The sequence below is a fragment of the Ambystoma mexicanum genome, chromosome 10 (assembly GCF_040938575.1).
Source record: "Ambystoma mexicanum isolate Mex_15411 chromosome 10, UKY_AmexF1_1, whole genome shotgun sequence".
NCBI classification, from domain to species: domain Eukaryota; kingdom Metazoa; phylum Chordata; class Amphibia; order Caudata; family Ambystomatidae; genus Ambystoma; species Ambystoma mexicanum.
Window position 1 is genome coordinate 53,800,920 of NC_090932.1, and position 25,207 is coordinate 53,826,126.

A 25,207-nucleotide genomic window follows, 5' to 3' on the forward strand; every position below is an offset into this window, starting at 1 on the left:
AAGGTGGGGGAGGTAGAGTCAGGCCGACCTCCTTGCACCAGGGTTGGAGCTTAAGCACTTCTAAATGAACCAGATGTTCCAGACATAGCACAAACATGCCAACCAATTGTAGTGGTCCATTTAACAAAGGACCTTATAGTTTAAAGACCAATAGGAAACCGTGTAATTCATGTTTTTGAAGATGGCCTGTTTTAGAGATAGGCTTACATTGTCCACCTGACGGTGGACAGCTAATCGCAATCCTAGTTCCTATACAATGTGTACTTAGATGTTCCCTTTAAGTCTATTCCGATCCCCGGTAGCTTTTTCATTATTTGCCACATAGTATGATGTCATCTCTGACGTGTTTTTAGTATAAAGTCTATGTTGTGTGGAAAAGTCATCGAACGTCCATCCGTTGATGTTCGTTGTAACTCCCTGTTTTAGATAACTATTAATAAAGCAGTACTTTGCCATCTTCCTGAGTTGGACTCAGAGTTTTTCTGTGAACCCATCCATTGCATACACGTTCCTAAAGGACCCTAAGCTCAACACGTCCAGGCTACTATTTCAAATACAAAAGCCCGGACTGCAATAAAGTCTTGTTCAGATTGTGCAGTTATAGGGGAACTACATGATTCTACGGCAACTCTCACCAGTGGTGCTTGCAGACGGACCCCTTAATGAACCATACCTGCAGTGGTCGCCATCTCTATGTGTGGGGGAGGGAGGGGCATGACGTAGAATTATTTCTGGAGAGCTGCATATTTCCTTACTATATTTTAACCATCACTTCAATGCAAGACAGATTTCTGAAACTCTATGACTTTAAAAATGAATGCAGCAGTACTTTTCCGAGATGAGTATCATTGAAGAACATCCAGTCCATACTCTATTGTGAAGAGCTGGACCTGGAAGGGGGGAGGGAACGGCAGTCGCAGAGGTCCTTGGAGAGTGTGTCGTAGAGTTGAGGCATCCAGGATAGGGCCTGGGGCAGAGGGGGCTGGACATTCAGGGCGGTCATTGCCGGGCTTATAGAGTGTCCATTAGGAGGAGAACGCATGGGTAGAGAGCCATGGGGCTCAGGGTAGCTTTCCCCAAAGAGGAACAAATGGTGAAGAGAGAAGATGGGAGCATTAGGTGCTGGCACATATTCATGGTGGTTGATGAAAAAGGGCCGGGAAAAGTACATTCTAATAAAAGCAAAGGAGGTTTGGGAAATGGAGCATAAACTGGTTACAGGAAAGCAATGGACCTGAACTGCTTAAAGCCCCAGGCATATTATTTAGACCATCTGCTTTGAGGATTTCCAATTGAGTGTGGAGTGTGTCCCACAGACTCTAAGTCTGCAGCCTATCACTATAGTTAGTAGGGTGAAAAGAGTACAGGTCAGCAATGAGAGTAGTGTTATTACTGATGATGAGACAGCTATCTTGGAGAAAAGGACCTTCGGTGTGGGCTGCCCACCCTCACATGCACTAAGTGGTCTTTTTTGAAAACTTTGCAAAAATGAACTGAAGTTTCTTATAATGTTTCCAGCTAAGATATGTTTGACAATAATTCTCAAATGCCGGTAAATTCCAAATATTCTTGTAAAACTTCATGAGTAAAAACGATCACTGCTAGGAAAATCACAGCAAGCATCATTTTCACACAAGTGGGCAGGGAGTTTAGCAGTGAAATGTCCAGAATGTCCACTTCAAGCGCGGACATGCGGACCACTGGACAGAGCATTGAGCGTGTGACTTGGACGGCACACACAGTGCCATCTGGATCCTTTCGTGGTCTGTGTAGGAAGCAAGTGCATGGAGTCGGCTGCAGACCCCTTTTAGGCTGTAAGGATTTGAAAGCAATGGCCACATTATTGTTCACATCTGGAAGAAGTTGGAGGAGGTCTTGGCAGAGTGGCTAAGGACAATTACGCCTAGAGCTGGGCTTTGTATTTGCTGCCCTAGTGTTTGACAAGACCGTGCATGTTCCTTGGTTTGCATGTCCTTCCCCTTGACACGTTTCATCATGGATGGCCTGCCTCTGAAGGACATGATTGCCACCGCTTCATCCAGACATACAGTTCAACGAATGTGCTGCAGCAAATGCAGGACAGCAACAAGCTGCCAAACACTTCTTGAAGACCACAGTTGTCCCCGACTAGAATGATGCTTTGCAAATGTTGGACCAGCGAATTGATCAAAGCAAACCCATCCCTGATTATTGCAATAGACACAACTGCACCTTCCAGTGGAATCCTGCAGTCTGTTGGGTGCTGCAGCCTTAAGACGTCCCCCCAAACTGGCATGCAGCTGCAACTGACGCACGGCCACAGGTGCACATGATTGAACGCAACCTGTGCCACATGACACGCCCCGGGTTTGGCTGTTGAGGTGGATAAAGCACGGCTGATGGGGGGGCATGCTCTCCTCCTTGTTTGTGGATCCAGGAAAGGCCTCAATGGGAGATAACACTCAATACCTCCAGGCCTCATTTCAAGATAAAAATGGCTGCTTTGCTGTCACCTGAGAGCCCAGCAGAATCTCACACGGTTTAAACGTGCACTGATGTGGAAACGGAAGTACGTGAAAAACAAAATCTGTATAAAATGCAACAACTCCTGGGTTGTGTTCAACACACTCCCAGAAATGCCAAGATAGTGGTCTTTAAATGCGTGGCAGCGCTCGTTGTTCTGTTATAACTTGCAAGTAACTATTCAGAAAACGGTTTTACTGTCCCGAACAATGTGTAAGTGGGGTGCAAGCCCATGAACGAGTGCTTCTGTGCTGGGCGCAGATGTATAACTGGAGAAAAGGACACAGGCTGTCTAGTCTTCGGTGTGGGCTGCACACCCTGACATCCACCAAGTGGTCTTTTTAGAAAACTTTGCGAAAATGAACTGAAGTGTCTTCTAATGTTTCCAAGTAAGATAGCTTTGACAGTAATTCTCAAATGCCGGTTAATTCCAAATATTCTTTTTGTTTGTTTGTTTGTTTTATTCGTAGAGCACACCTGACCCGTGGGTATCTGGGCACTAATGGCAGTTTGGTTTGTTGGTTAGATCTTTGGTGCAGATGCAACGATTGCCAATGCATTTCGGACTCTATCAACTCGCACTGCACCAGTGCTTTACTTCCCATGCGGGGCACACGAACTGACGCGGACATGATCAGACCTTAATGCATAGTGCTATGGATGAGTCTGCTCGTCCTATTTGCATAGACTTGCATAATAGCCTGGTAGTTAAGGGGTACTGAGACCCCCGTTTGATACAGGGCAGAATTCACTCATCTGTATCTTTATCTAGAGCTCATGCCGCTGGCTAACCCTGTATCTATCATGTGTGCCGTGTTATTGTTTGTCCAAACTCAAATGCTGCTAGGCAGAGCAGGGGCTATGGTGTTCCAAACAATTTTGGCACAGGAGCATGGTTTTCTGGGGAGAGAATATGGGTCTCGGTGGTTTGGTACTCTCCTGGGAGTCAGGCTGCAGTGGGGGGTCTCACGTGTGAATGGCGCCAAATCATGTGAGACCGTAATTAGTTTAGTTTATTTATTTGTATAGCACCGCCTGGCCGTGGGGCATCTGGGCGCTTGACGTGGTTGCATGGTTACAATCATTATCACAGTCAGTATATGAATATTACAAGGTTGTAGAAGGCATTTGTATGACATTTACATAGTTAATATAGTGCACAGTATATGCAGGCAGTATATGAGCATTTCCATGGTTGTTGGAGTCAATGTATGGCATTTGCAGGTTCTTACAGTATATACAATCAGTTGTATAGAAATAAATATACACAGTCTAGCCATAGATCTCTATATATGGCTAGATATTTAGGATGTCATAGATATGTGCTGAATAATTAAGCAATGATGTTTTGCAGGTTATGGTGTCAATATAAATATATATATATATTAATTCAGATGATAGTGAAGGTTGTGGGCTTAGGCTTCTTTGGCAAGTAGCCATGTTTTGGCACTGTGTCTGAATCGGTGAAAGGATGGTTCAGTTCTGAGATCAGTTGGTAGGGAATTCCAGCGTTTCGCAGCGAGCACTGGGAAGCTTGTGCCGCCTGCTCATTAATGTTTGAATCTGGGGATATTTAAGCATTGGGTTTGAGCGGATCTGGTTAGGCGAGATGGGATGTTATGCGTGAAGTTGTCTGAAAGGTATCTAAGTGCTTGATTGGATAAGCATTTGTGTGTGAGAGAGAGTGTTTTGTACTCAATTCTTTGAGGTATAGATAGCCATTGGGAAGATCGTCTTGCGTCAGATATGTGCTCATGTTTGAGTATGTTCAATGCTGCTCTTAGAGCATTGTTTTGGACTACTTAAAGCTTGTTCATGTTCTTTTGGCTGGTGCCCAAGTAGAGTGCATTGCAATATTCGACTTTTGAGAGTACTAGTGCTCTGGCTAGGGTTGTACAGTTAGAGGTCGATAGGTAAGTTCTGCAGGCATTGATTAGCTTGCATGTGTAAGCGCCAGAGGAAGAAATGGCATTGATTTGTCTAGACAAGGTGTGTGAGGAATCAAGGTATATCCCTAGAGTCTTGACGTGGTTAGAAACGGAGATGTTATTGCCGTCAATGGTGAATGTTTGGTAGAGTTTGGCAAGGTCATGAGTCTGGATTGGGAGCCTAGTAGAAGGAGCTCAGTCTTGTCGTCGTTGAGGCAAAGTGTGTGTTTGGCCATCCATTCCTGAATAATGGAGTAAATGTTGTTGAGGACTTTGTTGTCAGTGGAATAGTTGCTTGTAAGTGGAATGAATATTTGAGTGTCATCTGCGTAATTCGTATAGATAACACCCACATGATCCAGTATGTCGAATAGGGGTTTAGAAAATACATTGTAAACTGTGGGCGAGACACAGGAACCCTGTGGGACACCGCAGGTGACGGGGGCTGCTTCGGCGACGGCGGTAGGTGCAAAGACCCTCATGGATCTGTTGTTCAAGAAGGACTGAATCCCCTTGTCAGAAAAGTCAGCTGCAGAAGCTAGCTGTGTGCAGAGAATCTCGTGGTTTACCAGGTCAAAAGCGGGCGAGAGGTCAAGGAGGAGTAGAAGGGCCAGTTTACCATTGTCTTTCAGGTTGTCCATTTGCGTCTTGAGATCGATCAAGGCGGTCTCTGTGCCATGTTTGGGGCAGAAGCCCGATTGTCTCAGTCCTAGCAGGTTGTTTTTCTCTAAGTGGTTCTGAATCTGCAAGTAGGCTGCTCTGTCAAGGAATTTTAGAAGAAAGGGCACGGGGGGTCATTCTGAGTTGGGCGGTAAGGGTTTACGGGCACCGGTAAGGATGCCGGTGCCGGTAAACCCTTACTGCCCAATTCCGAGGTCCCTTAGCTGGAACCGCAAAGGACGTGTGGTCAGACCACACGTCCTTAGCGGGTCCCCTTAAGGGACCTTGGAGCTTATAACGGTATCGCAATTTTCGGTACCGTTATTAACGCCTTCCCCATTGAGCCCTATGGGGGCTCAAATGGGAATGGGGAATGGTTCACTGAATGGGGACTTACCGGGTCCTCCAGGGTCGGAGTGACCCGGTAAGTCCCCATTCAGCCAGACCGGACCCAGACACGGTATTGGAGGCAGCCATGGTGCTAATGGGCTACCTTCAATCTCGGAATGACCCCCACTGTTGTGATGGGTCTGTAGTTAGTGGGAACGTTAGGGTCCAAGGTGGGTTTCTTGAAGAGGGGTAAGACCCAGGAATCCTTAAGGTTGTTAGGTACTATGCTAGATGTGAATGAAGAGTTTATGAGAGGGGTGATAAATGGGGCAAGATGTTTGGCCGCCTTTTTGATAACTGGAGCCAGGTAGGTGTCGCCTTGGCATTTGGATGGCTTCAGGGATGTTATTATGTCTTCGACCTCTTTGGTGGTGATGGTTGAGAATTCAAATAAGTTGTTGTTGTCCATTTGTTTGGTGTGGGTGGGTGAGATAGGATTGTCAGCGATGGTGAGACTTTCTTTCTTGGACTCAATTTTCGATTGCAGCATAGCAATTTTGCCAAGGAGTGCTTCTTGGATGTTGGTACACCAAGAAGTATCTTTGGTGCACGTGTCCGGTATGGGGGAAGGGGATTCAAGGTCTATCAGGATGTTAAGTAGCTCTTTTGTGTTGGATTTAGCCTTGCTGATTCTCTCATTATACAAGTTGTTTTTAGTTTGGATTGCTGACTTGTAGTTATTTGAGGCTAGTGTGTAGGATATCTTGTTGTTGATGGATGGGGAATGTTTCCACACTGATTCAGCTTGTCTCGTGTTTTTGTGAAGAGTTTTTAGTTCTGGTGTGAACCAAGAATTGAGGTGCGCATGTGGTTTGGCTTTGCATAATTTAAGTGATGCTACGGTATTGATGGCTTTGAGAATAGTTATGTTATAAAGATCTACTAATTCTGTGGGGTTAGCAATGGTAGGTGTAAAGTCGATGATGGGTTGGCGTAGTGGGAGAAGTCTCTCGACTTTGATATTTTTGCTATTACTTGTGAGGTTGGTTGGAACGTTGGAGGGTGGAGCTGGTGCTTGTTTATCTTTGTTGATGGTGAAGGTAATGAGGTGATGGTCATACCAAGCACAGGGTGTATTGGATGAAATTGTGGTGTTGCAGTTAAGGTCCGCTAACCAGTCAAGGGTTCGGCCTTTATTTTGTGTAGGTTGAGATATGTGGTGGGTGAGACCTAACTCTGAGATGGTATTTGCGACCGTGTTTGCTTTGTCGTCTTTTGTGTCATTGTAGCCAAGATTGAAGTCACCTAGAAGAGTATTTGTGAATTGGGTTTGGTGTTGTTGGAAAGCAGGAGAGCAATATCGCCACTAAAGGAGGAGATGGGGCCAGGCGGTCTGTATATGAGATGAATGGTGATTGTACTCGTATTGGTGGTGGATAGTTTGATGGTGAGCAGTTCTGCAGATGGGAGTGTTTGGTTGAGTATGTGCCTTATGACACTTCCTGCGGAACAGTTTTCTAAGACAGGCTGCAGGCGACCATATGTTTTAGGTTTTTGTCCTAGTTGAAACAAATTCCACACTTTGGATTTTTCTGGTGGGCTACGTCATGCCCCACTATGTACATCAGACTGCATTGGGGGTGTTGGATGTGGTGACTGTGATTGTGACATTAGTGATCTGGCTACCGTACACTGACATTTTGTGCTTCCAGATCTTATAGACTGTTTTTGAGGGGGTGGCTTTGAAGATTCCTCTCTTTAACCATGGCATTGTCCTCCACCACCTCCTTGGTATCAGGAATTTGAAGATGCATGTGCTGCTCATCAGCATCATTATTCCTAGACTCAATGGATGCGAGTGGTGGATGCCAAGTCCTTCCCATTTCCTGCTCCTGTTCAAGGTGTGAGGTGTCCCCTGGCTTATCACTCTCCGCTGCACTGTGTGCAGTGTCTCCTGGCTTATCACCTTCCTCTACATTGTCTGCTGTGTCTCCTGCCTCACCACCTTCCTCTACAGTGTGTGATGTGTCTCTTAGTTCATCATGCTCCAGCACCCTCCTGTACACTTTGTGCTGTGTCCCCTGGCTCATCACCCTCCTCTACACGGTGTGCTGTGTCTCCTGGCTCATCACCCTCCTCTACACTTCGTGCTGTGCCCCCTGTCTTATCACCTTCCTCTACACTGTCTGCTGTATCCCCAGCCTCACCACCCTCCTCTACACTATGTGCTGTGTCTCTTAGTTCATCATGCTCCACCACACAGCATGCTGTTTCCTGGATCATCACCCTCCTGTACACTCTGTGCTGTGTCCCATGGCTCATCACCTTCCTCTACACTGTCTGCTGTATCCCCTGCCTCACCACCCTCCTCTACACCGTGTGCTGTGTCTCTTAGTTCATCATGCTCCACCACACAGCATGCTGTGTTTCCTGGCTCATCACCCTCCTGTACACTTTGTGCTGTGCCCTCTGGCTTATGAACTTCCTCTACACTGTATGATGTGCCCCCTCGCTTATCACCTTCCTCTACACTGTCTGCTGTATCCCCTGCCTCACCACCCTCCTCTACACTGTGTGCTGTGTCTCTTAGTTCATCATGCTCCACCACACAGCATGCTGTGTTTCCTGGATCATCACCCTCCTGTACACGGTGTGCTGTGTCCCCTGGCTCATCACCCTCCTCTACACGGTGTGCTGTATCTCCTGGCTCATCACCCTCCTCTACACTTTGTGCTGTGCCCCCTGGCTTATCACCTTCCTCTACACTGTATGATGTGCCCCCTGGCTTATCACCTTCCTTACACTGTCTGCTGTATCCCCTGCCTCACCACCCTCCTCTACACTGTGTGCTGTGTCTCTTAGTTCATCATGCTCCACCACACAGCATGCTGTGTTTCCTGGATCATCACCCTCCTGTACACGGTGTGTTGTGCCCCCTGGCTCATCACCCTCCTCTACACGGTGTGCTGTATCTCCTGGCTCATCACCCTACTCTACACTTTGTGCTGTGCCCCCTGGCTTATCACCTTCCTCTACACTGGATGATGTGTCCCCTGGCTCACCACCCTCCTCTACACTTTGTGCTGTGTCACCAGGCTTATCATCTACCTCTACACTGTGTGCTGTGTCCCCTGGATCATCACCCTCTTCTACAGTTTGTGCTGTGTTCCCAGGCTTATCATCTACCTCTACACTGTGTGCTTTATCCCCTGGCTCATAACCCTCATATACACTGTGTGCTGTGTCCCCTGGCTCATCGCCCTCTTGTACACTTTGTGCTGTGTCCCCTGGTGCATCGCCCTCCTGTACACTCTGTGCTGTGTCCCCTGTCTCATCGACCTCCTGTACACTTTGTGCTGTGTCCTCTGGCTCATCACCCTCCTGTACACTTTGTCCTGTGTCCCCTGCGGCATCGCCCTCCTGTACACTCTGTGCTGTGTCCCCTGTGTCTGTCAGGTGTATTGACCCGCGTTTGAGTCATTAAGCTGCAACATTTGGTGCTGTGGGCTTAGAAAATCCAAGATGGCCAAAAAGCCCACATGTGCGCCAGAATCCAGGAGAACCGCGCAGTTTGTGCACACACCAAAATGGTCGCCTAACCTTCCACCCACCGGTGCGAGCATGATGGGCCAGGGGTGCCATGAGTGGAATGTGTGCCAAAGGAAAAACAGCCGTGCCTGTTAGCTTAAAAAGCCATTTGAAATCACCTTGGTTTCTCTGAATGCAAGCTAATAATGCCTATGTCAAACATTGCAGGATATTCAAAAATCTCACTGAACACCAGCAGACATTTGGCAGAATTAAGTTTTGTGCGCATACAAAATCTGGAAAGAAAAAGAGCCCAAAACAATGTTCATAACAAAACTGGCTGAGCTGTGGAGGTCAGCAGCTTAAGTTAAACTGAACTGAAAACCACTAAAATCGAAATGTTTAAATTAAATGAGGGACCTACCTTTGAGTGTCACATAGTTTGTAACTGTTGAAATGTCATAGTTTTGAACTTAGAATCAGCGCTCTAGCTGCATGTGTAAAAATTGTCAGTTTGATTTGAATGTAGGAAACTGGGAACAAAAAGTGACATAGCTGAAACCTGGCTTAATGAAACTGGATTCTGCCTGACAACTACCCCCGACAAGAGTTGAAACTGGATCAACAGCTGTGTTCCCAGGCCTGGCTGCATTCTGCTGCCCCCACAAAAAGGAGGTGACACCTCCCTGATTGAATTACCTGGGGACTGCAGGAAACTGAACAATGGACTCAGGCAAATGTTATATTGGGGGGGCCGTAAAGTGGCTTCCTCTTGGGGGAAACTGGGAGGGGCAGTGCCTCTGCTAGCAGCTGAGCTTGGGGGAAGTGGATAAACCAGTTATTCCACCATGTGATGTGGGAAGCCACACCCCTGTTTGACCAGGGCATCATTTAAAAAAGATAGACAACTCATAGTGCGGACTTGTCAGAATTATATAAGTAATATCATTATTTTTGTGATTTTTCTGTGCACGTTTTAAGAGGTGTTAGGACCCTGTGGTGTATTCTGGTCGGTTGCTAGCGGAAAATAGGGTCTCACTCCAAATGTCTGCATGTTAAAAATCTGACACTTCATCAATTAATGTCCATACTCTCTGCGCACATGTGTGTAATTTTGGGTAAATGTCCGATATTGCAAAACCAGTCAAAAAGCGCAAAATGTTGTCATTTTTGGATGCAAGCCCCCAGGAAGATCAGAGGCAGACAAGCATGGACCATAAGGAATATATAATGTGTACATGTAATTTCAACAAATTGTGTATCTGGGAAATATGTATTTGAATCAAATATAGATTTGTGGGCAAATTGACCAGGGGAGGATCCTCGGACCCATAAACAGACCTTATCATGATGACAAGCCATTTCCTTCCCCCAATCATGGGAGAGGGTAGAATTGGGCCAATGACAAGTAGAGAGGGGCAGGCTCAGTTATGCCACGCACACACCCACTTCCAAAACACATAAAAAGAGACTGCTGGGACAGGTAGAGGAGGCAATTCCATTTTCTGCGGGACGCTCTGCCGGGAGACTCCAGACTTCACATCCATCAATCTCCAAAGACCAGAACTTTACTTCAGAACTTAAAGCAAGGGCCTAAACCCACAAACTGCGAATTCTTCTCAGCAGGCCTCAGCATCCTTAAAATCATTTGCAAACTATTCCACAGCCGGGCGAGCTGTTTGAATTCTTTGCCAAGAACAATTGCCAGAGACCAGACCAGAGATCCAGAGAGACCCAGACCGCTGTGAGCAGAACCGGTGCCTGATTGACCCGCCAAGCAGAGAGAACCGAAGTCCAGTCCAGTTGACCAGATCCGTGACGAGGCCCATTCATTTCAAAATTAGGAGTGAGTATCCGCCAGAACTGTGCAGAACCCAATCTCTTAGTTAAAATAATCTAATTCAAGCTATTTTAACCTAATTAGAACAGCCTCCTAGAAATCGTGTCATCTGTCATTTTTAAAGCTGCACAACTGTCACCTGTCAATTCTGCAGCTGCAAGCTGTCACCTGTCATTTTGAGTTTTACTTTAAATCCGAAAATCTACCTTTATTAAATCATCCGTATCTCTGGAACCGTTCGACAGACCAGGATACCAGAATTCTGGCTTTGCAGAAGGAGCACCAAGACAGTTTGGACTCCTTACTGCAGAGCCAGAAAAAGCTGGAGCAACAGATCAATTTCAACAGGGCATGCACAGAGCAGGTAGCCACCCTGCAAATCCAACTAGACAGAGAGAAAGAGGAAAGCAATAAATTGATTTTGAAAGACCTGGAAACCCAGGCAGAGTTTGATGAAGAACCCCTAGAAAGCTGGTGCCTTTCAAAGGCAGAGGGACGACCTGGAGTCACAAATGCAGGTTCTTGGCCAGGAAAGGGATACCTTAGGCCAGGAAGTCCGCCATTTAAAAAGAAAAATTGAAGAAAATCACGTGGCCCTCCAGGGGCTGGGTGACCTCCAAAAAGAGCATCAGGGCTTGCTAGATCACACCAGGAGTGTGGAGGAGGCTCTGGCAAGAAAGGAGCGGGCCAGTAGGGATGGGACTGAGGAGGTAACCCTCCTGCAGCAGAGATTGGCCCAGTACTCCAGGACCAATCAGGAGGCACAGAGAGAAAATGAGGCTCTCTGTCAGCACAATGATAGGCTCCAGCAACAGGTAGCCATGCAGGAGAGACTGATAGAGTCTAGTAAGGCCTTAACTGAGGAACTGAAAGTGCAGGCTCTTGCATTGCAACAGGAAGCAGGGGCGGATAGAGATGAGGTTCGCTGGGAAAGAGAAACTCCTGAGCATAACCTCAGGAGCCCTAGTACCAGAGGCCTTCATCTCTCCCAGTCCCTGGACTCTGCCGCCCCCATGTCCCCTCACGCACATGAGCCCAGGGCCACGGGGATGGCAGATTATTATCCAGCTAGAAGTATGGGGCTCATAGGCCAGTACCTCCCAGGAATGGATGGGCGGGCATCCGGGTATGGGCACCCAAGCACAGTGCAATTTAGTGGGGAACGCCAGGAGAGTAGGCCCACTAAGGGCATCCTGAAAACCTCTGCCCAGTTAGTTCAGTGGGGGGGATACCCAGCAAATCCTGGTAGCAAGGAGGGATCTGAAGACTCCTCTGAGCGTCACAGGACACAGGAGACCAGGTCCCACATTCTGCCAGCCATTCCCAGGCTTGCAGAATCCGGGAAAACCTGGAAGATCAGACGGGCACCTCTGGGAGCAGCGCTTCTGAGTCGGAGGATGAATGGACCAGGGTTACCCGAACCAAAAAGGCCAATAAGGCAAAAAGGGCCTTGATTAAGGACCCATTGAAACAAATAAAGGCAATAAGGAGTGTCATCACGCCTTATCATAAGAACGCCAAGTATTCTGTTTGGGAACACTTGGAGCTCTATGAGCAAATGATGGAGACTTTCCATTTGAAGGACAGCCAAAGCTGTATTCAATATGTAAAGTGGACCTTCTCACCAGAATACTCCAGTTTCTTTCCGGGGCTGGAGGATCAAAACCATTCAAGGTGGTCCACATACAGGGCGGCCATCTTGAAACATTTTTCTGTGCACAGAAATCCTCAAGAGGCTCGCAAGGCAGCCTACAATTTGCAATGTGTGGAGGATCAGGCCCCACAAGAGTTTGTGCAAGAATTAAAGCGTGCTTTTGCGCAGACCACCAGAAGGGTGCGCATTGATAGCAGAGAATTTATCAATACGTTTTTCCATGCCTTACCCAAATACATAATGACCCAGCTCGTGAGAGATTTTCATGAGAAAAGATCTTTAGACTGGGTCATTGAACAGGCTACCCGGATCTATGAGGTGCAGAAGCCCATCGAAAATAAAAATAACGCGCAGAAAAACCCCAAAACCAACAGCACCCCTGCTGCTGCCAAGGTGGCAGAGGTAAAGGTCACCCCCGTTTTGGATTTGGAGATGGGGGGGCCTAAAAACCTACCAGCACCAAATAACTCACAGCCCAGAAGGCCCTCGGGCCAGTCACAGACAGGGAGCCAAGGAGGTAGTCCCACAAATGGGGTCCCCCGCTCCCCTGACTATGTAAGTCCCCGCTACAAGGGAAACCGACCAATCCTGGGTTATGTGTGGACTCCTCCAGCCCAAGGGGGGGGGATCCAGCCAAGCACCTGACCGGGGAACTTCCCTCCTAACTTCCCCCAGGAGGGCAGAAATTCACCAGAACAGTGGGCAGAATTTTTATCCCAGGTATCCACCCAATTTCCAGCCCCAAAATCATCCATCCTTCTTTCCCCAATTCCCTGAGCCCAGACAACCTAATCCGGGAGAGGGGAGGCCAAGGGTGGAGGGGTATCCAAATCTTCCCAATCAGGGGTATTACCAGAGAAGGGATAGCTACCCTTCCCGGGATCAGCCCAGGGGAGAAAATAGAGCCCCGTATCAGCCGGAGCAGGTTTCACAACTTGAGCGCCAGGTCCAAAATATGGCACGGGATCTGGGTCACATACTGAGGGCTCAACAGAACCCTCAGATGAGCATGCCACCGCAGAATGCCCCAAACTCTGGACCTGGTGCTCCAGAACAATGACGGGGGCAGCACCCCGATAACCCACCGGTTGCCAGGGAGGAGGCACAAGGGGAAGGGGGGTGTAAAGCCTTGGAGGAAGCTTCCTTCCCAACTTGTAAACAGCCCCTGGAAAACCAGGAACCGGAAACAAAATCTCCTGCCCCTGAAAGCCTGCCTCCCAAGGAGCAGAGGGGGGGTAGGAGAAACAAAGGACCCAAACAGACCCACGTTGTGGAGGAGGTACAGGTCTTCCAATTTGAGGGAGAGGGATCCTCAGAAGATCCTGGGAAAAGGATCTTCTCCTTCAGAGATGGGGGAACTCCTCCCAGGGAAAGATGGGTCCCCAGGGATGCCAATTCAGACTGGGGAGATGTGGAGACTGAGCTACCGCCGCCCATCATCTCATCCCAGAACCCACAATACCGAAATCCCCTGGTTCAAACCCATCCTGGTGACTGCCTCCAAAAAGAGGGGGGGGGCGGCCCAGAACCGGAACCAGGGGAACCAACAATGGCTCTGATCTCCAGTTGCCAACTTTTTCTTTTAGATTCCCAAGGCTCTCCACAGAATTCTGCCCAAATCTGTTTGCTAGCAATGTCCAAAACCAGAAAGTTAGCCCACCAGTTGTCCAAAAATGTGCATTATCTGTGCCCCCTTGAGGAGAAGGAGGGAAGATACTATGCCCCGGTACAAGTACAGGGGCAGGGTACAATTTTGGCACTGGTGGACACTGGATCCCAAGCTACCCTTCTGTAAAAAAGGGCCTTTGAGGAACTAAATGCAGGAAGGGGGGAGAATTACCGTATTCCTCTCACCTCTCTTCCTGGACAACTGCAGAACTTTGACGGGAAGGAAATTCCTGTCGAGGGGACTGCAGATTTGGACATCAAAATTGGGCGACACAAGGTGAAACACCCAGTCATAGTAGTGACTCCAGAGGGCACCCCTTGTTTACTAGGGAACGACCTCCTGAGAAGGTTGTCACCCCTAATAGATTGTGTAAACAAGGTCCTCTGGACCCAGACTAGCCGACCAATAAAATTAAAACAGAGTGTCAACCATGTTAGTTTAAATGGCACCTGCCACATGGTTGAACAAAAATCTGACCAAGTAGAATTTCACTTCCAGAACAACCAAATTCCAGACGTGACAGTAATAGCAGTAGGACAACAGACTGGTGATGGGGGGTCCTCTCTATTTCTGAAAATCAACCTTCCTTCCAGTTTAAGGTGGTATTCCACACTGGAAGGAAACACTCTGAAATTCTTTACTAATCCACAATCAGAAACTCCCACTCCTATAGTCCAGAAAGATGTGAAATCAGCTCAGAGCCTGGCTGATATTCATCAAATTGGAGAGCAGTTGTTCATCCCTGTTTAGTTAAATGATGGTAAGGACTCTGTTCTTGCTCGAGTGTGTGTGAACAACGGTAAGAGCTTCATTAGCGAAGCCATGTTCCGCCAACTCCCAAAAGATCCAGCCATTCCCACATTCAAACTGATAGACAAATGGGAAATGGACCTGGAAGCACCTAATTCCAAACATCTCCTGCCAAGCAGGTGTATGCTCAAAATCTCCATTGGCAACAAGAGCATAGTCCATAATTGTTGGGTCGTGCGAGACGTCACTGCCGCCTTTTACTTAGGCAGTGACATTCTCAATCGCTTTGCCATTAGTTTGGACCTAATAAACTTCAAAGCTTGGTCCCGAATAGCGGATAATCCCATGGGCTTTGATGATCCAGAAAAAGCATTTCGGTCAGCTCAATTGCTACCTTATGCAGTTGAAATTCAGATCAAAGAGGAAGTCATCATCCCAGAAAGGAAACGACAATCCTCCCTGGAAGTGAAAGTTAAAAGAGGAAAAAAAATTGAAAAACCCTGATGCTTACATAGATCTAAATGCTTCTCTCCAACAGCAAGGGTTGGGGGTAAACCCAACTCCATTAGTCAACATAGAACATGACACCATTCCAATAGAGGTGGATAACAGCGACTTAAAGAGTATTACTCTAGCCGCAGGCACCATTATTGGAATGGCGGTTGATGACTGACATTTTTCCATTGATCTAGGAAATTAACTGTTAGGACCAATCCCCAAGGACTGTTTTGACAGTGACAGTGATGACGACACAACACCAGACAGGATTTTCACCTGGCATGGGGGGAACTTCCTGGTGTACACTTCTTGCCCTTATGGTAAGGAAGATGTGACTTGTGACTTCAGGAGGGATGAGGTGATTTTCCAGGTCCATGAGGGCTGCCTTTCCCACCTGAAGCCTCCAGTCCAAATCAGCACTCTGACCAGGGACTTCTCCACCCAGCTGGAGGAGGCCGCTGAGATAGCCAAACCAGAAGTCTTTCCAGGCTTCAGACAGATGGTGGAAGAGAGAGTCAACCTAGCTGATGCCTGTGTGACTCTGGAACAGAAGCAAAAGTTGAAACAAGTTTTCTTGGATTTCCAAGATCTCTTTGCGGTAGACTCATATGACTGTGGTCGCACCAACATCCACACAACAATTCCCATGGACCCTGGAATGACTCCAGTGTTTGTGAAGCAATATCGTTTGCCTCTCGCATCCATGGAGTCCCTTACTGAAATAATTAAGAACCTTGAGTCCCGGGGAATAATCCGTCCAGTACACAGCACCTTCATAATCCGGTGCTGGGAATATTGAAGCCAAACGGCCAGTGGAGACTCTGCGCCGACCTTAGGGAGCTCAACAAACGGGTCCATACTTCCCGATGGCCTCTGCCCTACATTGACCAAGGGCTGGCCCAGATCCAGGGGTCACAGGTATTCACAGCAATAGACCTGACCAATGGATACTGGACCGTGCCTGTCAGTAGGGAGGACCAATACAAACTGGCTTTTACCTTTGGGGGCCAGCAGTACATATGGACCCGGACTCCCTTCGGATACCTCAACTCCGGCAATGAATTCAACATTTTCCTACATAAGGCCATGCCCGACCTGGGTGCGAGGGGTAACCTGGCTTATGTAGATGATGTCCTCATCAAAAGTTCATCTGTGGAAGAACACATAGCGGAGATCCGTTATGTTCTGACCCAGTTGAGGGCCGCCGGAGCAAAACTTTCCTTTCAGAAAGCACAGTGGTGTAGAACCCTTGTTAATTTCTTGGGGCATGAGATGACTCCCCAGGGTCTCTGTCCCCAGGAAAAGAAATTGGAAGCACTCCAGAAACTGAAGGATCCCACAACTCTGCGGGAACTAAGGAGCCTCCTTGGACTGACTAATTACAGCAGAAAGTTCATTGAGGGCTATGCAGAGATCACCAGACCCCTGATTCATCTCTTGAAGGGGGGCGTCAAGTGGGAATGGGGTCCAGAACAATCTGAGGCAGTAAGACAACTCAAGAGAAGCCTCTCACAAGCGCCTTGCCTAGCTTACCCTGTCAGAAACAAGGAGTTCTTCCTGGAGACAGGGTTCCCTAATCCGTGCTTGACGGCAGTATTATACCAAAAGCATGACAAGGTCAATAAAGTAATCTCCTATGCGAGCAAAACTTTATCCTCTGTGGAGGAAAAATTCAACGATTGTGAAAAGGTACTCCTGGCAACGGTGTGGGCATTGAAGAATTACTGCCTGTTCATCCAGGGGGAACACATCATAGTGGAGACTCCACACCAGCCTCTGCAATACCTCCAAAGTGACAGAATCTGGGCCGGAAATGTCAGTAATTCCCGACTTACTTCCTGGATTCTGTCAATGCAAGGCTTTCCTGTGGAGGTCAGATATGGCCAAAACAAGAAGAGTCCCCTCGCGCAAGGTCTGGCTGACTTGCATGATTGTGCCAGAGAAAACTGTCTCGAGGACGAAAGTCTAAAAACCAAGGACAAAATGGAGGCATACCTTAATTCCCCCCACAAAGTTTTTGAAGAAGACAAGTGTGAGGGAATGCCCACTGTCTATGTGGATGAATGCTCTTACCATGTTGACGACAACGGGGAGAAAGAACTGGTGGCCGGCGTAGGGAATACATGGGTGAATGAGTCACCAGAACCCTCCGCTGGATACAAAATTGGTCCCCGAAGTAGTCAGGTGGCAGAATTGATGGCTGTGCATCAGGCCATCCTCACTGCTGTCCAACATCAACTCCACAAACTGGTCATAATCACAGATTCGGATTATGTATGGAACGGGTTCGTGGAGCACCTGGTTAATTGGAAAACCAGAGGCATGTTATGTGCTAATAACAAACCCTTGAAACATGGGAAGTTAATCCAAAACATTGATGATCTGGTCACATCGAATGGGATGACCATCTACTGGAAAAAGATCAAGCGTCATCACAAAGTAGAGGGACCAGACAAAACTGGAAATGACTTAGCTGATCAGCTGGCCAAAACCGGGGCCATCCAAGGGGATCTAATTGAAATAGAGTCCCTATTGGGGGAAATCCAGGTCACTGCTATCACTAGGTCCCAGACAAATGCTCAGAATGATCTTTCAACTGCACAATGGAGTAAGGAGAACCCTGATGCTGATTTAATTACAGCTTAGAAGGGGGATCCAATTATTGGTAAGTTTTATCAACACCTTGAGGACCCTGAGAACTTTCCCCTGACGGATACCGATTACATTGGGAAAGAGGACCTAAGAGTGTTGATGAAATGTCCAAAAATGTTCCGAATCCAAGACGGTTTGCTGGTAAGGAAATCCAAAGCTGGCCACAATCAGTGGGTGGTTCCTACCTCATTCCAAAGCCTGATGTTAAGTCACGCCCATGATGCGGCCACCGCCGGTCATAGGGGGTTTCACACAACACTGGAAATCTTAAGAGAGGTTGCATACTGGCCACACATGGGGCAGGACCTCGACCAATACTTGAAGGGGTGTCTTGTGTGTGCACAATTTCAGCCATCATCCCTCACACACCGTGCGCCTCTCCAAAAGAGGGGGATGACACTGCCATGGTCAGATTTGCAAATCGGCTTTGTAGGCCCTGTAATCCGCTCGTCTAGAGGAAACAAGTACATGTTGACCATTACATGCTTGTTTACCAAGTGGGTGGAATGTCTCCCAACCCCAAATTGCAAGGCAGAAACAGCAGCTGCCCTGATGATTAACCACATCTTTTCCCGGTTTGGTCTACCTCAAAGGATTGAGTCAGACAGAGGTAGCCACTTCACCAGTGAAGTAATGACAAAGATGTGGGAGATACTGGGGGTTAAAAGGAAGCTACACATTGCTTACAGGCCAGCTTCTACTGGAGCAGTGGAGAGATACAACCGAACCATTGTGAGCATATTAAAAAAGTTTGTGGCAGATTCTGGGCCAAGTTGGGATATCCGATTACCTCTGGTCCTAATGGTCATCATATCTACCCCTTCATCTGCAACTAAAATGTCACCATTTGAGTTGATGACTGGACGCAAGATGGTTCTTCCCCAGCATTTGCTCTACAGAACCCAAGAGCAAACGTTGATAAATGCCTCCACAACTCATGAGTATGTGGAGAATTTAAGGAAACACCTCCAACATGCTTTTGCCTATGCTCAGCGGAATCTAGAAAGATCAGCAGATAGCATGAAAACCCACTACGACCTGAAGACCACCAGGAAGGAATATACTGTGGGGTACCGGGTCTATCTATACAATTTCCAAAGGAACCAGGCCAAACAGCGAAAATGTTTGCCTACATGGAAGGGACCCTTTGAAATTATAGACAAGATCTCCCCTGTTGCCTATAAGATCTGCATCCCCAAAGGCAGTTTGGCAGAGGGGGAAGATAAGTGGGTCCATATAAATCAGCTAAAGTGTTGCCATCCCAGGCACTCTCTGCAACAACTGGAGGAGTCCTCTGCAATACCAGAGGGGATCGCTCCAGAGTAATTCAATTCCAACCCTAAAATATCCCTCATATAGTCTCTAAAATATTATGATTTGGAAAAAAAAATGTCTTATAATTGTATCTTGTTTTTTGTTAAAATAAGAATGCAAATGTTTTGATTATAAAATGTATATGCCACCTTACTATATCAATGGTGGGGAAGAAATGTCTACGAATAGGTATTGCCGCTTTACTTTGTCGTCCTAGGAGAAAGAAAACCTGGAGACTGGCCAAGGAGGACGATCCGGCGACCGGGGGCAAAGATCCGAGGGGCCCGGGGTACTGCCCAATATTCCCATCAGGACCGGTGAGGAGAACCGATCGATCCAACCGGATGGAGGAAAAGATGCTGAACTGTGCCATTTGCGGAATTGGAAGAAGATGATGCGGACATACCAGTGCGTGGGTCAAAACATTCTTCGCACCCGACTCCCCCTCGACTCAAATTCAAAGTGCAGTCAGGTGGGGGGGCTTTGTCAGGTGTATTGACCCACGTTTCAGTCATTAAGCTGCAACATTTGGTGCTGTGGGCTTAGAAAATCCAAGATGGCCAAAAAGCCCACATGTGTGCCAGAATCCAGGAGAACCGCGCAGTTTGTGCGCACACCAAAATGGTCACCTAACCTTCCACCCACCAGTGCGAGCGTGGTGGGCCAGGGATGCCATGAGGGGAATGTGTGCCAAAGGAAAAACAGCAGTGCCTGTAAGCTTAAAACCCCCTTTGAAATCACCTTGGTTTCTCTGAATGCAAGCTAAAAATGCCTATGTTAAACATTGCAGGATATTCAAAAATCTCACTGAACACCAGCAGACATTTGGCAGAATGAAGTTTTGCGTGCATACACAATCTGGAAAGAAAAAGAGCCCAAAACAATGTTCATAACAAAACTGGCTGAGCTGTGGAGGTCAGCAGTTTAAGTTAAACTGAACTGAAAACCACTAAAATTGAAATGTTTAAATTAAATGAGGGACCTACTTTTGAGTGTCACATAGTTTGTAACTGTTGAAATGTCATAGTTTTGAACTTAGAATCAGCACTCTAGCTGCATGTGTAAAAATTGTCAGTTTGATTTGAATGTAGGAAACTGGGAACAAAAAGTGACATAGCTGAAACCTGGCTTAATGAAACTGGATTCTGCCTAACAACTACCCCCGACAAGAGTTGAAACTGGATCAACAGCTGTGTTCCCAGGCCTGGCTGCATTCTGCTGCCCCACAAAAAGGAGGTGACACCTCCCTGATTGAATTACCTGGGGACTGCAGGAAACTGAACAATGGACTCAGGCAAATGTTATATTGGGGGGGCCGTAAAGTGGCTTCCTCTTGGGGGAAACTGGGAGGGGCAGTGCCTCTGCTAGCAGCTGAGCTTGGGGGAAGTAGATAAACCAGTTATTCCACCATGTGATGTGGGAAGCCACACCCCTGTTTGACCAGGGCATAATTTTAAAAAGATAGATAACTCATAGTGCGGACTTGTCAGAATTATATAAGTAATATCATTATTTTTGTGATTTTTCTGTGCACGTTTTAAAAAGTGTTAGGACCCTGTGGTGTATTCTGGGGGGTTGCTAGCGGAAAATAGGGTCTCACTCCAAATGTCTGCATGTTAAAAATCTGACACTTCATCAATTAATGCCCATACTCTCTGCGCACATGTGTGTAATATTGGGTAAATGTCCGATATTGCAAAACCAGTCAAAAAGCGCAAAATGTTGTCATTTTTTAATGCAAGCCCCCAGGAAGATCAGAGGCAGACAAGCATAGACCATAAGGAATATATAATGTGTACATGTAATTTCAACAAATTGTGTATCTGGGAAATATGTATTTGAATCAAATATAGATTTGTGGGCAAATTGACCAGGGGAGGATCCTCTGACCCATAAACAGACCTCATCATGATGACAAGCCATTTCCTTCCCCCAATCATGGGAGAGGGGAGAATTGGGCCAATGACAAGTAGAGAGGGGCAGGCTCAGTTATGCCACGCACACACCCACTTCCAAAACACATAAAAAGAGACTGCTGGGACAGGTAGAGGAGGCAATTCCATTTTCTGCGGGACGCTCTGTCGGGAGACTCCAGACTTCACATCCATCAATCTTCAAAGACCAGAACTTTACTTCAGAACTTAAAGCAAGTGCCTAAACCCACAAACTGAGAACTCTTCTCAGCAGGCCTCAGCATCCTTAAAATCATTTGCAAACTATTCCACAGCCGGGCGAGCTGTTTGAATTCTTTGCCAAGAACAATTGCCAGAGACCAGACCAGAGATCCAGAGAGACCCAGACCACTGTGAGCAGAACCAGTGCCTGATTGACCCGCCGAGCAGAGAGAACCAAAGTCCAGTCCAGTTGACCAGATCCGTGACGAGGCCCATTCATTTCAAAATTAGGAGTGAGTATCCGCCAGAAATGTGCAGGACCCAATCTCTTAGTTAAAATAATCTAATTCAAGCTATTTTAACCTAATTAGAACAGCCTCCTAGAAATCGTGTCATCTGTCATTTTTAAAGCTGCACAACTTTCACCTGTCAATTCTGCAGCTGCAAGCTGTCACCTGTCATTTTGAGTTTTACTTTAAATCCGAAAATCTACCTTTATTAAATCATCCGTATCTCCGGAACCGTTTGTGCTAGGAACAAGATTTAACTTTCATCCGAAAGCTTAGAATCTAGGCTTTCCAACGAACCTAGAACTGACTTCCTACTCCCTATTTGGCAATTTGGCCCGATTTCTTCATTTGTAGAAATCAGCAGCTTTTTGCTTCTCTTTGCTAAAATTCGTTTGCAATCTGCTAATCATTCATAGAGTATTGTTAAAGTGAGCCTGAACTAATATAAAATAGCCATCACCTACCCTGAACCTCTAGAGGGAATTAAAAGCAATTTTAGCACCTTTTCACTTCCTTGCAAACCACATTAAAGTAATTCGCCTGTGTTTAAAACTCATCCCTGTTTTCTCTAAGCTTGCTGGGGGAACTGGAACTGTGTATTGCATTATAAAGTGTGATTTGTTGGGATTCTTGAAGACTGTGTGCTCTCCTTCCATCTCTTGTATTGCATAGGGGGGGAGTGAATTGTCAAAAGAAAAAGTGATCATATTACCTTTTGCTAAAATCATAACTTCCTTGAACCATATAAAGCATTCTTTCCCACCTTATTCTTCTGTTCCTATTCATAAGTTACCTCTTGCTGATTACTGCTCATATTCACAAGTGTAATATCCATTATCAATTTATTTATAGAAGTGTGATATATAGATATATTGTTTACATTTTCAAATAAACCTTTTAATTTGCAAAACAAACCTACTTCTTGGCTCAGTGGGGTCAGGGGGATTCTAAGAGGGGGGTGTTATACAAGGGTTGTCGCCCAGAGTACTGAAATGGATATAAAAATACATCAATAAGGGTTTTCCTCAGCATCCCAGACTAGGCATTGACTTAGCTGTAGTGTTGATTGAATATCGCTTACATGTCATCGACCTCCTATACACTTTGTGCGTTGTCCTCTGGCTCATCACCCTCCTGTACACTTTGTGCTGTGTCCCTGGGCCCATCACCCTTGTCTACACTATGTGCTTTGTCTCCTGGCTCATCACCCTCACCTACACTGTGTGCTGTGTCCCCTGGCTCCTTGCCCTCCTCTACACTTTGTGCTGTGTCCCCAGGCCTATCATCTTCCTCTTTACTCTGTGCTGTGCCCCTGGCTCGTCTCCCTCCTCTACACTTTGTGCTGTGTCCCCAGGCCTACCATCTTCCTCTATACTCTGTGCTGTGCCCCTGGCTCGTCGCCCTCCTCTACATTGTGTGCTGTGTCTCTTATGCTCCACCACACAGCATGCTCTGTCTCCTAGCTCATCGCCCTCCTGTACACTTTGCGCTGTGTCTCCTGGCTCATCACCCTTCTCTTCACGGTGTGCTGTGTCTCTTAGTTCATCACCCTCCTCTGCATTGTGTGCTGTGACCTCTGGCTCATCACCCTCCTCTACACGGTGTGCTGTGTCTCTTAGTTCATCATGCTCCACCACATAGCATGCTGTGTCTCCCGGATCATCAGGCTCCTCTAGACTGTATGCTGTGCCTCCTGGTACATCACCCTCTTCTACATGGTGTGCTGTGTCTCCCTAATCATCACCCTCCACTACACTGTGTGTTGTGTCTCCTGGCTCATCGACATCCTCTACACTGTGTGCTGTGTCTCCTGGCTCATCACCCTTCTCTTCACAGTGTGCTGTGTCTCTTAGTTCATCAACCTCCTCTGCACTGTGTGATGTGTCCTCTAGCTCACCACCCTCCTCTACACGGTGTGCTGTGTCTCCCAGATCATCATTCTCTACACTTTGTTGTGTTTCTCGACCCTCATCAGTAGAGGCAATCTGCACCTCTTACTCTGCTGCCACAGAGGCGGGGGCCAGAACCACCTCTTCTGACCCAATACCAGAGTGTGTGCCGCTATCCCGTGCACAGCAGAGGCTGTGTAATACACTATTGAGTCCCTCGAATATCAGAAACACCTCCTACTCCCCTCCAACGCACACAGCAGTTGAAACACTCTCCAGCATCATGACATAAAAGCCTGGCTATTTCAAACACTGCTTAATGTTTTCTGGAGTGTGTGACTATCTGCAACTCAACACAGTGCTACCATGGTGTGTACTGCTCTGCTGTAGACACGTTCACAATTCTTGCCTGTGCATTTCCTTCTAATCCTGCTGTGCAGCGCTCTGTTGCTGCCGACCTGCCTTTGCCCTATATATTTAAATATAATATTATATTGACTCCCTGTCCTGCAAGTTATTTATTTCTCATTCTGCACTGGTTTTCCGCTACTCAAGAGAACGTCCTCGAGACCCCAAAGAATTCAGAGACTTTTTCTTTGCAAAGAACTACTATTTTGTCCCGACAGGCAAGCAGCTTGTTTTGAGAAACCACACATTGTGATGGCATCGTGATGTCCGCTTGTTTGATAACTCGGCCTTTTTGTTGCCAAGCCTGGGAAAGCACCACTGAAACCTGTTCTGAAAAAACATGTTTTGCTCAATTCATTCCAACAATGTTCTCCTGTAGGCGACCTGTTGGAGCACTTAGAGAAGACGATTGGGCGATAATTCGGAAGAACTTAACTTTCAAACACGTGTTCATTCGAGAAATGCAAACCAGAGCAACCAGGCAGAACCCCAGTAACGGAGATGTCCAAGTGCTTTGAATGAATGGCTCAGTGCCTTGATTAACACGTCAGACTCCACAAAAAACATGTGACCTTCTCATAGAGGTTTGTGAAAAGCTCCTTAGTTTGCACGTTCCAGCTCCTTGTTCTTCTCTGAAAAGAACACAGTTGTTGGACACATCTCAATGGATGAGAGCAGACGCAAAGTGCCCGGTGTTCCCATTAAATTCTCATTTCTCTCCTCCTCTCTGAATCCTGCCCTGGAGTTGTTCTATTGGAAACTTGAGCAACACTGCAATGAATTGTGTCCATGGTGACTTGAAGCCTGTTTATTGGCTCCCTGGAAGTCTGGGTGGCTGTGGACTTCACTTGTGCTTCACGTGGGACCTCAAAAAGGCGATGTGTTTTCTTCTTGACTATCTCTCCCCCTTCTCTTGCTGTTTTTGTCATTCTTCTTCACGCTGTCTCGCTGTATATGTCACTCCTTCAAGCAGTCCTACTGTGCATTTAATACTTGTGCACTTGTGTGCTTTCTACAAAAGTTGATCCAGCTATGCTCTTAAGACCTGCGCACTCGTGTTCTTTGTACACAAGTTGATCCTAGCTGTGCTTTAAAGCTTGTGCACTTGTGTGCTTTGTACACAAGTTGAACCTAGCAGTGCTTTTGTAGAGGAGGAGCCAAGTACCTCTACCAGAAGTTCG